Source organism: Balaenoptera borealis (assembly GCF_965194805.1).
Source record: "Balaenoptera borealis genome assembly, contig: HAP1_SCAFFOLD_788, whole genome shotgun sequence".
Lineage (NCBI taxonomy): Eukaryota > Metazoa > Chordata > Mammalia > Artiodactyla > Balaenopteridae > Balaenoptera > Balaenoptera borealis.
Genome location: NW_028123413.1, coordinates 28,511 through 33,940, shown reverse-complemented (window position 1 = coordinate 33,940; position 5,430 = coordinate 28,511). Strand labels below are relative to the sequence as shown.

At 45.1% G+C, this 5,430-nt stretch overlaps 1 long non-coding RNA gene across 1 annotated transcript; it reads right to left on the bottom strand.

The window, feature by feature from the left end:
- Positions 1-533: 533 nt before the first annotated feature.
- On the bottom strand, positions 534-4,940 carry LOC309621658. Its single transcript, XR_014240133.1, has 2 exons — positions 4,324-4,940; positions 534-830 (listed from the first exon to the last, which is right to left on the bottom strand). It is a non-coding gene; the product is annotated as an uncharacterized lncRNA (long non-coding RNA).
- Positions 4,941-5,430: the final 490 nt, after the last annotated feature.

The following is a 5,430-nucleotide window of genomic DNA, read 5'->3' as shown; positions in this document are numbered from 1 at the left end:
GTGTATGGTGTGTCCTGAAACATCGAAAAAACACAGCCTAGAGTGCATAGGGCCCTTCCACTCATGGGCGTATAAATCGGGAAAACTAAAAATCAGCAAGACACAGGCACCCCAAAGTTTAGGGCTGCTCTGTTGACAACAACCTCCACTTCATGACACCTGAAATATCCCAGGAAAGAGAAAAATGGATAAAGAAGTGGTTGTCCTTATGTACAATGGAATATCACTCAGCCATGAAATCAATGTCATAAGGCTAGTAGCAGCATGATGAGTGGATTTAGGTACGACGATTCTAAGAGAAATAACTCACACAGAAAAAGACACTTATCATAAGCTATCACTTATAGAGGGAATGGAAAAAACCGCTACACTTGAACTGAATTACAAAACAGAACAGAGTCACACGTTTAGAAAACACACTATGGCTGCTTAACGGGAAAGGTGAGGTGGGGTGATGCATAAAACAAGGGTTTCAAATTAGCTCAGATACCGTTCCATAAACCCAATATGTAATAGAAAGACCTACTCCTTGCTCAGTGAACTGGACTCAACACCACCTATTCACCGCACAAGAATATATCTGACTAGTAAGAATCTTAAAACTTATGTATTGATATCTCTCTGGAAGTGAGTCAAATGGGTGTAAAGCGGCATAAACACAGCCGTGAAAAGCAGCTAAACCCCATTATAAAAATAAATTACTTTCAAAAACCCGTGAAACCAAGACAGTGAAAGGGAGAGAAATTCTTACGAAATTCGTTCAGGGGCTGTGATTCCACCTGGATTGACCATACCTAGACCCACAGCTGGATGAGACATAAGGGTGGACACTCTCAGGGCTGAGAGGCTTGGTGAGGTTGGGGGAGTAAACGCAGAGCCTTTAAAGTAATACTGCCTGTTACCCATCCCATGGGTCCCAAATCTCCAGGTTCAAGGGCATCTTCCTACATCGAAAACATGCATGAGAAACCCAGAAGGTGGTACACCGTGTGATCGGGAAAGGTTTCTAAAACGCACCTCATTTCTCATCTCCTTGTGCTCGGGTTCGCCATTCCAGCCTCTTTACTATCAATCTCCCTCCTTGGAGAATCAGCACCTTTCACCTCCTGTTCCGTACAGCTTGCAATTTGTCCTGAGGATGAACGGGAAGAGGGGGAGCCAATGAGAGACTAGCTCTAGGTGTTGGGACAGGCACAGGTCACTCTATTTTCCCATCAGGAAGCAGAATTAACCACAGGCTCAGCCTGCCGCCCGGAACCAGAATAGGGCCTGAGGCCATCCTGCGCTTTTGCGGCCAGCTCCCAAAAAAGCGAGTTGAAAAATGGAGCTCAGGGGCACTGCAATTCACAAACCTGCAGAGTTATAAATGATAACTCTCGTCCACAAATATATTGAGGGAAGGCAACGAAGAGGATTTGAAAGCAAGGCAGAATTGCAGGAAACTGATTTCAGGAGGTAGATTCGAATCGCCTTTAAAGCACATGAAAAGCGGCAAAACGTCGACAATGATGCCCTTGGCCAAAAAGGGCGTATGCGTTTTTTCCTGAATATATTCAGGAAAAAACGCATACGCCCTTTTTGGCCAACCAAGCAACCTGGAGAGGCAAATCAGCGCTACAAAGCAGTCTCGTTTCCCATCGGTCAAAAGGGCCATGCTGAAAAAAGTGTCAAAACCAGAAATGCAGGACAGGCCATGGAGAAATGAGAGCCTTGCTACGCTGATGGGCGGGATGTAAATGGCCAAGAGCCACTCTGGAGAAGTGTATGGTGTGTCCTGAAACATCGAAAAAACACAACCTAGAGCGCATAGGGCCCTTCCACTCATGGGCATATAAATTGGGAAAACTAAAAATCAGCAAGACACAGGCACCCCAAAGTTTATGGCTGCTCTGTTGACAAGAACCTCCACTTCGTGACACCTTAAATATCCCAGGAAAGAGAAAAATGGATAAAGAAGTGGTGGTCCTTATGTACAATGGAATATCACTCAGCCATGAAATCAATGTCATAAGGCTAGTAGCAGCATGATGAGTGGATTTAGGTACGACGATTCTAAGTGAAATAAGTCACACAGAAAAAGACACTTATAATAAGCTATCACTTATAGAGGGAATGTAAAAACCGCTACAATTGAACTGAATTACAAAACAGAACAGAGTCACACGTTTAGAAAACACACTATGGCTGCTTAACGGGAAAGGTGACGTGGGGTGATGCATAAAACAAGGGATTCAAATCAGCTCAGATACCGTTCCATAAACCCAATATGTAATAGAAAGACCTACTCCTTGCTCAGTGAACTGGACTCAACACCCCCTATTCACCGCACAAGAATATATCTGACTAGTAAGAATCTTAAAACCTATGTATTGATATCTCTCTGGAAGTGAGTCAAGTGGGTGTAAAGCGGCATATACACAGCCGTGAAAAGCAGCTAAACCCCATTATAAAAATAAATTACTTTTAAAAACGCGTGAAACCAAGACAGTGAAAGGGAGAGAAATTCTTACGAAATTCGTTCAGGGGCTATGATGCCACCTGGATTGACCATATCTAGACCCACAGCTGGATGAGACATAAGGGTGGACACTCTCGGGGCTGAGAGGCTTGGTGAGGTTGGAGGAGTAAACGCAGAGCCTTTAAAGTAATACTGCCTGTTACCCATCCCATGGGTCCCAAATCTCCAGGTTCAAGGGCATCTTCCTACATCGAAAACATGCATGAGAAACCCAGAAGGTGGTACACCGTGTGATCGGGAAAGGTTTCTAAAACGCACTTCATTTCTCATCTCCTTGTGCTCGGGTTCGCCATTCCAGCCGCTTTACTAGCAATCTCCCTCCTTGGAGAATCAGCACCTTTCATCTCCTGTTCCATACAGCTTGCAATTTGTCCTGAGGATGAACGGGAAGAGGGGGAGCCAATGAGAGACTAGCTCTAGGTGTTGGGACAGGCACAGGTCACTCTATTTTCCCATCAGGAAGCAGAATTAACCACAGGCTCAGCCTGCCGCCCGGAAGCAGAATAGGGCCTGAGGCCATCCTGCGCTTTTGCGGCCAGCTCCCAAAAAAGCGAGTTGAAAAATGGAGCTCAGGGGCACTGCAATTCACAAACCTGCAGAGTTATAAATGATAACTCTCGTCCACAAATATATTGAGGGAAGGCAACGAAGAGGATTTGAAAGCAAGGCAGAATTGCAGGAAACAGATTTCAGGAGGTAGATTCGAATCGCCTTTAAAGCACATGAAAAGCGGCAAAACGTCGACAATGATGCCCTTCCTGAATATATTCAGGAAAAAACGCATACGCCCTTTTTGGCCAACCAAGCAACCTGGAAAGGCAAATCAGTGCTACAAAGCAGTCTCGCTTCCCATCCGTCAAAAGGGCCATGCTGAAAAATGTGTCAAAACCAGAAATGCAGGACAGGCCATGGAAAAATGGGAGCCTTGCTACACTGATGGGCGGGATGTAAATTGCCAACAGCCACTCTGGAGAAGAGTACGGTGTGTCCTGAAACATCGAAAAAACACAGCTTAGAGCGCATAGGGCACTTCCACTCATGGGTGTATAAATTGGGAAAACTAAAAATCAGCAAGACACAGGCACCCCAAAGTTTAGGGCTGCTCTGTTGACAAGAACCTCCACTTCATGACACCTGAAATATCCCAGGAAAGAGAAAAATGGATAAAGAAGTGGTGGTCCTTATGTACAATGGAATATCACTCAGCCATGAAATCAATGTCATAAGGCTAGTAGCAGCATGATGAGTGGATTTAGGTACGACGATTCTAAGTGAAATAAGTCACACAGAAAAAGACACTTATTATAAGCTATCACTTATAGAGGGAATGTAAAAACCGCTACACTTGAACTGAATTACAGAACAGAACAGAGTCACACGTTTACAAAACACACTATGGCTGCTTAACGGGAAAGGTGAGGTGGGGTGATGCATAAAACAAGGGATTCAAATTAGCTCAGATACCGTGCCATAAACCCAATACATAACAGAAAGACCTATTCCTTGCTCAGTGAACTGGACTCAACACCCCCTATTCACCGCACAAGAATATATCTGACTAGTAAGAATCTTAAAACCTATGTATTGATATCTCTCTGGAAGTGAGTCAAGTGGGTGTAAAGCGGCATATACACAGCAGTGAAAATCAGCTAAACCCCGTTATAAAAATCAATTACTTTTAAAAACCCGTGAAACAAAGACAGTGAAAGAGAGAGAAATTCTTACAAAATTCGTTCAGGGGCTGTGATGCCACCTGGATTGACGATATCTAGACCCACAGCTGGATGAGACGTAAGGGTGGACACTCTCGGGGCTGAGAGGCTTGGTGAGGTTGGGGGAGCAAACGCAGAACCTTTAAAGTAATACTGCCTGTTACCAATCGCATGGGTCCCAAATCTCCAGGTTCAAGGGCATCTTCCTACATCGAAAACATGTATGAGAAAACCAGAAGGTGGTAGACCGTCTGATCGGGAAAGGTTTCTACAACGCACCTCATTTCTCATCTCCTTGTGCTCGGGTTCGCCATTCCAGCCGCTTTACTAGCAATCTCCCTCCTTGGAGAATCAGCACCTTTAACCTCCTGTTCCGTACAGCTTGCAATTTGTCCTGAGGATGAACGGGAAGAGGGGGAGCCAATGAGAGACTAGCTCTAGGTGTTGGGACAGGCACAGGTCACTCTATTTTCCCATCAGGAAGAAGAATTAACCACAGGCTCAGCCTGCGGCCCGGAACCAGAATAGGGCCTGAGGCCATCCTGCGCTTTTGCGGCCAGCTCCCAAAAAAGCGAGTTGAAAAATGGAGCTCAGGGGCACTGCAATTCACAAACCTGCAGAGTTATAAATGATAACTCTCGTCCACAAATATATTGAGGGAAGGCAACGAAGAGGATTTGAAAGCAAGGCAGAATTGCAGGAAACAGATTTCAGGAGGTAGATTCGAATCGCCTTTAAAGCACATGAAAAGCGCAAATCGTCGACAATGATGCCCTTCCTAAATATATTCAGGAAAAAACGCATACGCCCTTTTTGGCCAACCAAGCAACCTGGAAAGGCAAATCAGCGCTACAAAGCAGTCTCGCTTCCCATCGGTCAAAAGAGCCATGCTGAAAAAAGTGTCAAAACCAGAAATGCAGGACAGGTCATGGAGAAATGGGAGCCTTGCTACGCTGATGGGCGGGATGTAAATTGCCAACAGCCACTCTGGAGAAGTGTAAGGTGTTTCCTGAAACATCGAAAAAACACAGCTTAGAGCGCATAGGGCACTTCCACTCATGGGCGTATAAATTGGGAAAACTAAAAATCAGCAAGACACAGGCACCCCAAAGTTTAGGGCTGCTCTGTTGACAAGAACCTCCACTTCATGACACCTGAAATATCCCAGGAAAGAGAAATATGGATAAAGAAGTGGTGGTC